General features: G+C 45.8%; 1 long non-coding RNA gene across 1 annotated transcript; it reads right to left on the bottom strand.

Moving 5' to 3' along the window:
• Nucleotides 1-2,136: 2,136 nt before the first annotated feature.
• LOC144140526 (uncharacterized) lies at nt 2,137-4,153 on the bottom strand. Its single transcript, XR_013316353.1, has 3 exons — nt 3,766-4,153; nt 3,285-3,374; nt 2,137-2,394 (listed from the first exon to the last, which is right to left on the bottom strand). It is a non-coding gene; the product is annotated as an uncharacterized LOC144140526 (long non-coding RNA).
• Between the last annotated feature and the right edge of the window lie 5,168 nt (nt 4,154-9,321).

Raw genomic sequence — 9,321 nt, 5'->3', positions numbered from 1 at the left:
ATCAAGGTACTCTAGGCTGCAGAGCGGTCGGTTCCTGTGATGTCACTTGGGACCACGAAAACGCACGATTGAGCGGGAAAATCAAAATTTTAACCCAAATTGTTTAATTTCTCAGTGAATAAAGCACCGTTTGTATCCGGACAAGCGCTGGGGGCACTATAAAACACAAAATCTTTCGAATAAAACCAACTTGCATTTTCTCTTCATGGCTCCTTTAACTTAGGTGTCGCAGAAGCTGTTGTACAACAATGACTTACTTGCTCGTCTCTGTTTTTCTGATTTTGCCCTTCTACGAACAAGTCCCATCCTACAGTCGCAATGAGGTTGGTCGACCTGTTAACAGTTACAAAATAGAAAGCTATTGTATTGTGCTTATTTCTAACATTATTTTAAAGTTCTTACTCTCACTCCTGTGACACCTAAGGCTGATTCAGCTGGAGAGCACCCCTATGTTGGCAGAAATTCTATAGTGGTATGAAGTGGCAAAGATTTGGCAAAACAAAGCTTTTTTTGTGATGTAAGGATGATGCTCTACCAGGTGAGCGCAAGGGTGGAGATTGTTTCACCTTTGCACGATAATGCATTAATCACGACTAAGTTCAGTTAGGTGTCCTCGACATTTCAGAGAAGTGCCGAGCAAAAACTGTTTTGAAGAACAACTCAGAAATACTAATGGCCAGAAATGGGCGGCTGGGTGGCCAGAATGTTACGGTCTCTCTTAACTGCAAACTAAAAACAAGTCAGCTTAAAACAAGTAAAAAATACCTTAAAGGAGTAGCACCACTATTAAACGTTCATAGCATGATTAGGCTCTACTTAAAAGGAGTACCTGAAATATCAAAGCTGAGATAACTATGCAAAAAGTTTCCTTTGTAGCTGCAGATTTTAGTAGCAACCATTCAGTATAACATATTTTAAATCAATTTTAATATTTGCATGCACAAGAAAGCTCCGAATGAATACCCTTTCGACACTGGCATAAGCAAGATACGTGGAGTGCCTCGCCATGCAGTTCGCCCCAAACTGCCGACATTAGGGCTCCAGTGACTTAGCCAACACACTGGCTGCTGATGGTGCACGCTGCACTGCCTTGTGAATCATGTCACAGTTTTGGGACTGATATCGTGTGGCCCAGACGTGTGTGGCCATGGCCAGCTTGGGCCACTCTAGGGCACGCATCTAGTCTGACCATGATGCAATGAGAACAGCGACATCAAGAGTGCCATTCTCTCATGGCGGCCGCCTTGGTGTTCGTTCTGTCCAAGCCAAAACTGACACGAATAAACAAGGCTCAAAATAATTATATATACTGAGGTTGACTATCTAATGTTCCAATCTATGATTCCTGGGCTGGTAGGCACCCATAGAAATGGGAAAAATGTAACACGAGAATTTCATACCAGTACTTTTTTAGAATATTTACATAGACAAATGAACTGCAAGCTAATGACCCTTTCTGCCAGTTGTTGCCCCCATCTGTCCATCATTCCTCAGCTGAGCATGAAAGACTGGTACAATAAAGTGTCAAGTTTAGATCTGACAAGTTTGCAAGCTCAGTGATTCACATTGAACTTTTTGTGTCCTTTCTTTACAAGGATTTAACCTATAACCACTCCTCTCTGGCTTGGCTCATGTACAATGCTTAAGCTTCACGCACATACTGTACTTGGTACAGTTTCATTTACTAAAGTGAAGCCTCCAGCCTCTCGCTGATGTGTCTGTAGTCCACCCAAAATGCACTGCAGAAAGCCAACTTTTTCTAATGATGACGATCGTGGGTGAAGTGAACGCTTCCCGTGATCTGAATTGAACCTGGGTCCCTCATGTTATGAAGCTGACATCTATCCCATTGCGTCATTCCAGCACAGTCGAAGCAATCTGGATTTGCATAGAAGTGGAAAATTACACAGGAAATGTACACCTCCATCTAACGACAATGGTTGTACACTACAGAAGGTCATGGATTGCCTGCATCAGTAAAGCTCTAGAGAGCACAACTGCAGCGCATCAGACCGTCCCAATAAGAAACAGGTGTTCAGTACTGGGCTGGTTAATTTGGTGTTGGACTTGGTTTCGGAAAGCTTCACATCCCCCATTTTTGTCGTTTCAACAGATGGGCAGTTGATTTTTTGTTAAGTCTTCCCGTCAGTAACTAGGACACAGCTACATATTTGGTTGTCATACTACCAGGGTGGTCTGCGAGCAGACACAGTCTGTCTGCGGCTAATTTCGAGTGTACCACAAAACGACCCACTTGTGGAGGCATTCACCTGCTTTCCATGGGTACCCAGAAAGGATGTAGACCAAGCCTTGCTCTCCAGGCCCTGCACCAACATCGTAGGGGCCAAGTCTAAGCACTTCTTTTTTTCCACTGGAAGCCCTCCTATGCAGATGCTGCAGGAACAGGATTAAATGCTGTGTCAGCACAACTGAAAGTTGGGCAGGCTAATAATACATCTTTGAAAAACAAAATGCGTAAAAGATGGCGACGTGGAATAAGACCACACAGGACAACCGACTACAAGAAAAAGAACACACATACAGCACATTGTTTTGTGTTTTCTGCAAAAGCAGAAGTGGGCAATCTCTGCCGCATTGTTAATAACAAGGATTATTGAAGTAAAGGGAGGAACGAGTGCAGTGTTAACTTGCGCAGCCTTTAGTTCATTGTACGATTGGCATGGTTTACAGAATTCCGTTGTCATGTAAGTCCGTGTATGTGGGCCAGACAGGACGCCGTCGAAGCGTCCATCTCGGAGAGCACTTGTTTACGGTAACGAAATCAACGGGTGCAAATCTTCCTGCACATGATAAAAAGTGTGGGTGCCACCCTTTGTTTGACGAGGCTGTGGTGTGTCCCTCCTGCCTGTACGCGTTATTTGTGTGCTTTCAAATTTTCAGTGGCTTTATGCCCTGCCACATCCTATTTGTCCCATATGCAGCTTCTTCCATTCACCTTCAATGTACACTTTACTGACAGTTGCTCCTGGTGCCTCCTCATAAAGGGCCCAAAATGCCGCTTAACCTTCACAGCCCCTTGGACGATCTGATTCTGCCGCTGTCATTTGGTCTATCCTTTCTCTCTCCCTCTTCCGTCTTTTTTGGCTCACGATTTCACGCTTTTGTTTTTCCCTTTGGCCGCGATATCCTTACGTTCTCTGCACAGAAGCGACGTTTTCCATTCATCTCCCGCAACGCAACTTAACTGCCCGAAGAGCTAGAACGTTGATGCGTGCACACGGCATACTCGCGAGATTAACGCTATCAAACACACGCATACTTACGATCGAGGCACTGCACCTCACACATCCAGGACAGCGCTTCGGGGAGTACACGCCACCGGTTCGATCAAACTTGAGCAATGTTATGGGCTCCTACACAAAAGGAACAACGAAACGCTTGAAACTGCGGCCGGAGTGTGAAAGGACACAGCATCGTAATTTGAATTGAGCGTGTGCTGCATACTCGGGCGAGAAACAGGGAGCGGGAAAAGAAACCACACGTACTACGTTGGATACACGAAGCAGGTGTTGGTTTGCGCGCCAACGTCTGGTTTGTCGTTTTCCATTGTGTCTGTTCCTCGCCCAAGTATGCAGCGCACGCTAAATTTGATTCAATATTATACCAAAATCGTTAACATCACAATACAGCTAGGAGGCCGAGCTAGGCGGCCACGTAAGCAAGAATTCACGCAGCTTTAGGGTACACAGTACAGTGGTATAAACACAAAAACTACAACAAACATAACATAGCGATGTTACTGACCTTGCTGGGAAAATGAGCGCATCGATGCCCTCTTTTCCGCTCTTCCATGTCTGTGACTGCAAACGCCGGAGACCGGCATGGCTGATCTACGCTGAGCTCAGGTACAGGAGGCGATGGCTCAGGCTGCAAGTCTCTCTTGAAATGTCGTAGTAGGTATGTCGGATACGGAGATCGCACCAATACTAGCATTCACGGTATATTCACGCATCTGCAGCTTCACTTGGCAGCAATCAACACAAACACACGCTGGGTACTCAAATCGTTCACTCGGGGGACCCAGGGAAATGCTGCGCCTACTTCGGCGTTGTCCCTAGGCGCTCAAAAACAAGCCCAGTGACGTCACGTTTTGATCACGTGACCCAAGGATTTCTTTCCTCCTTTTAGCCGCTCCGGGAACAGGAGGGGTCCGCTCTGCAGGGAACGCGCGCACGTGTGCGCGTGTGAGAGGAGGGTAGGACGTTGGCCAAGGACGTGCGTTTTCCTTTTTTTTTTTCGGCCCTCCCCAACTTCGCGCCGCGGCTAAGGTGGCTAGCCACCTTACCGCGGCTGCTAAAACTTCCTTTGCGACACACTCTAGAAGGGACGGGGCGACGACGAAAACAAAAAAATAAGGCATGCAGGGAGAAAGGAACGCGCGAGACGTCGTGCCTCTCCCAGCACCCCGAAATTTCTGAGAACGCCTGGCGCCCTGTATTTCGTTTCGCGCCAAGCAGAACGCGACAAGTGTTCGATGCATTGGAGCCCCTTACGAATAAACATTACAACAGGAAAAATCTGAAGATAGTGTGTGCAATGCTATTGGAACGGAACAAAAGCAAAAATGGGAAGTTAGTTTTCAGGTTACTTGGAAGTCAGGTTCGTTTGTATTATGAGAAAATATCCTTGAAATATGCCAATGAGCTTTCGTACAGGCAGTATCGGCTGGAAAGTGAGTGTCAGGGTTAGGTCTTTGTTTTGTTTTATTGTTACAATATGCATGATGGTTCTCTACTTTGGCGCTCGAGGTAGGTAAAATGTTTATGGGGAAGTTGAAATATAAAACAGCCCAATTCATGTTGTTTATTTCAAACAAGGGTGCAAGGTGTGGACTAGTCGGAATGTTCGCTGATCAGAGGGAAGTGACTAAATTTCGCACGAAGGGGGCAATTTAAAGAACATGAACTTTGAGTTTGAATCTGTCTCATGAATCAAGTGTAATTGCTGCGGCAATTGGAAGGAAAACGCATACGATTGTAATTAGCTGGCGACATGTATGGCTTGCACTCCCCAGTATGATGCACAAAAGTTTTTTTAGCTTGCATATAAAATTTCCCCAGTAAATTAATTTTTTCAAACAATTATGAGGACCTAGCAACAAGGAAATGTTTGAGCCTTCTATCTAGATTACAGTCAAATCTCGGTACAACGAACACCACATTAACGAACTTTTCAGATTAACGAGCATTTAATGAATCCCCCACCGACTGCTCATAGTTTTAATGTAAAATTATTTCACTACTACGTACTTCAGAATAGCGAACTTTTCAAAATAACGATCATTTTATTTAGTTCCGTGCCATGTTAACAACGCCTCAGTACTACGAACTCATATTTTCAAGGCCGAAGATTCTTAGGTTTCCGTTAAACAATCGCGACAACCGGAGCATGCATATGCTAGCAGACGACACGGCAAAGCGTAGCGCAGAAGAGGACGTCTTGCAGCTTGCTCCTCGGAATGCGCGAGTATATGCGAGAGAGAAAAAAAAAGAAGGTGAGGAGAAGACAAAAAATTAAGCATGTGTGGCCTTCTCCGTCCAGAAAGCCGCGGCCACGCTATTCGCGCCCCACCCCAAGTTTTTCTACGTTCCGCCGCTGCTCAGGTGACTTGCTGGATCTTTACGAACATCAGCGGAGCTGACAACAGAGGTCATTCTCCAGAGCGTGAGCGTTCAGAATGAAGAAGGCAGCGAAGACGGCATGAACGACGATGCCTCTGAGGGGGCAGTGGCAGCACTCGAAGACTACGACGAGCTCGTGACGACTGCGGATGTGCTGGACAGCATACAAAAACTCCGCACATTTCCGGGAAAAACCGCATGGCCACCAGTCCGCAGGAATGTGGAAGAGTTGTAGTCCTTCGTGCTATGAAGCTTGTGCTGCATGCACCTGAAGAAAATAGCCAACTACTTTAAATAAACGTGCATTGTTTCATGATCACTTGTGCATTTTTTGAGAAAAATGACTTCAAGGATGCACTGCTGTACGCGTAGGTCGTTTTAGGCATTGGAATACTATTTGTTGTCTTTAATTTTGCGATTTTCGCTACAACGACCTTTCAGAATAACGAGCAATTTTTCGCGGTCCCCAGAAGTTCGTTATATTGAGATTTCACTGTATTTTTGTCTGATGATATACAGGCGGCGCCATAAAAACAATGCGGCCATGCAAGCTTTAAAGGGGCCTAAATAGGCTGCTTCCAAAGGTCGCCATTTCAATCGCGCGATCGCTAGAATGCCCCTTAATGACAACGTACACCACATATTACACCTAACCAATAAAAAACATAAGTAAAAATTTTAAGAGAGAACGTTAACAGTGCGAGACGCTTGTGAAAACTTAGCCAAATAATAATAATAATACTTTATTAGCATACATATTCTGGGAGACCCGAGCCTGCAAGGGCCAAATGGAACTGGAAGTTTCCCTTGTCGATTCATGATTACCTTTTTATAATACAGCCGTAATCTACTGCCTAAGAAAAACGCGCAATGTTTCAACAATAGGAAATGAAAGTTGGGAAGTCATTTCTGGGTGCTGTTTTCAGGCAGTTATGAAAAAAGCTAGTTGTATCTGCGCGAAGCTCTTAAAGATACGACCAACACATAGAATGAAAAGCACGGCGTATACCCGATCAGTTTGTCTTTCCATATGGTGCACGTTCCCCAAAAGAACACATCTGCATTGTAAAGAGGCCGCGTTAAATTTCGGTATGTACATGGTGAAGTGAGCGGCAATATAGGAAATAGGAAGCCAAGTCGGAGTACAGTAAATTCGATACTATTTGACGATGGCATAAAATTTATTTTTTTGTTGTAATTCCAGTTTATTTATTTATTCGGCAAATAATGAGTGCGAAATAACAGAAGGCAATGAAACCCAAGTTCTGATTCGTGCCTCACGCATGCACTGACGTCGGAACATGCTGCATGCGCCGTCCATTTCATGCGCGCGTTGGGTTAAATAGCAGGCACTGTATTCGGTCAGTTTCCTGGATATATGCGGCATACACATGGACAAAAACGCACGCGACCGGCATTTGTAAAAGACTCACGAAAACAGCCCGATAGCTGGCCATACGTGACAACGCACATTCGAGGGTGAATGCTGCCCGCGGCTTTATCGGTGCGCAGCAGCTGTGTTTTGCTTCTTAAGTTTAATGATGTGTTAAAATCGCACTAAAATATCTTATTTTATTGATTATGACGTTCCACACGCCGACGCTATACAGGCGATGAGGCGCGGCGTAGTAGAGGGCTCCGGATTAATTTTGACCACCCGGGGATCTATTTAACGAGCGCCGAAATTTAGAACACACAGGCATTTTCGCTTCTCGCCTCCACACACACACACAAAAAAAACGGCTGCCGCGGCCTCCCGCGGTCTGGAATCGAACCCGCGTCCTTGGGCTCAGAAGCACAACAAGCCACCAGGGTGGGTTCCTAAAATAACTAAATCACACCATAAGATGAGACAATCGGCCATACCAATTGTATGAGCGACACGACCTGCACGGGCTGGTAGGAACCGTTGACAGATTTTTAAGAGCGCATTCGCAAAATCGTGAAGTTGGTTTCGTACATCAGTGAAATTGTGCTTAAAATACGCTATTATTCGGGTGACATTTGCACGGATCTAGCGGATGACACTTACACGGATCTGATTTACACCGGATGTAGCGATTTTTCAAAGCGTGATCGACTGTCGCGCCAATGTCACAGCGACGCTTCATCGCACACGTTCATAAATTTCACGGGCGCACACGTTCATAAATTTCACGGGGACTGGATTGCACGGAAACGCGTCGATATCCAACAAAAGCGACCGCTTACAGTTATTTAAGTCCAGTCTGTCCTCAAGAAATCCATATGTGTCAGATGCACGCCGCCAAGAAATTTTTGCGTGTATACGTCGTACGCGTTACCAAATTTAGGAAAAGTGAATGAAAAAAAAATTCCCCCGCATTTCCCCGAGGGGGAGAATGTGAAAGTGCGAATGCACGGTTGTCGGCCCGCTTGCGACGCTTGCGCTCGGCCCCCGCAGCCCACCGCCTCGCCGCCTTCTCTTCCATCTCTTCCATCGGGTTTGTAGTATCACGTGTACACCACGCAGTTATCAAGCCGCTATAACGCCGCTGAGTCGCCAACGCACGCCGCTGACGACGTAGTTTGAATGCGTTAAAGATATAAGGCGCGTCACTAACACTGATATCACCGTCGTGTCCGTGGCTTGGTCGGTAGAGCGTCGCGCTGCGGCCGCAAAGTCCTCGGATCGAAACCTGGCGCCGGATGCTGTTTCTTTTTTAAATATAGAGGAGCACTGCGGACGCCGCCGCCGCCGGCGGTGGATGGTTTGGGGTCGCTTATAAAGTGCACTTAAAAAAAAGAAAAAAGCGGAAGAGTATAGAAATAAGGTGCCTCGATCGGTGTTGAGTCATATCTTCACATCATTGTGGACAGCTCACCGTAAAAAAAGTACACATTTGTTCAGCAACTCCATAAGAAAAGTGCGACTAGCACGACGAGTAGAAAATTCATGATTGCTCTTAATAGTGACTGTTTTTGAGCGACATTACTAAGGCTGAAGTACAAATGGGACATATAAATGGAGCAGGGGTAAGTAACAAGTAGGGCGCGAAGGGGAATTCAAACTTCTCATCATTGTTTATTGCTAAAAACAAATAACGCGCTGCAAGGATTGGCTTAAACTGAGCAATTGCTATTCCGTAAAAATAAGAGGAAACAGGTAGAATACGGACATTTATATTTATAGGACGTAATTTATACGATGATTATAATAATTACGCCTGCGTGACTAACAGAGGTTCGATTTCTTCCACGTGGACGAAATCTCCGCGGGCCCGACACAAAGAAATACCGCGCCAACACGATCATTGCGGATGACGCGAGCTCATGCACGACACCGATTACAAGGCTATAGAAAGAGTATGCTATGATCGGGAATCGGCCTGCCTGACCTGTTAAAATTCTGTTCCTCAACATAAACGAAGCCTGTTTGTGTATCTTTTTAGTTATACAGAATGATACAGCAATAAATGAGCGTTTTTGCAAGTTTTTCCTGAGAAAAAAAAACAATCTTTTGTTCGCGCTGTTGCGACCGGGAGGGGGCACCCGATCCGAGCTCCGTGGCCTCCGACATACGAGTGGTAGCGTGTATGATGCGAGCGGCCAGCCGCTGTTGCAGCCGCGAAGAAGTCCAGAAGCCGTAGGCTAACGTAACTGTTTACTTCATAGCGAGAGGTGAGCCGAAGCCAAAGAACAATGCCCCGACGGGCGAGGT

Source organism: Haemaphysalis longicornis, unplaced genomic scaffold (assembly GCF_048455015.1).
Source record: "Haemaphysalis longicornis isolate Haplotype H1 unplaced genomic scaffold, Haemaphysalis longicornis Haplotype H1 scaffold_1, whole genome shotgun sequence".
Taxonomy (NCBI): Eukaryota; Metazoa; Arthropoda; class Arachnida; order Ixodida; family Ixodidae; genus Haemaphysalis; species Haemaphysalis longicornis.
The sequence above is the reverse complement of the archived record's forward strand: the minus strand, read 5'-3'. Positions and strand labels throughout refer to the sequence as shown.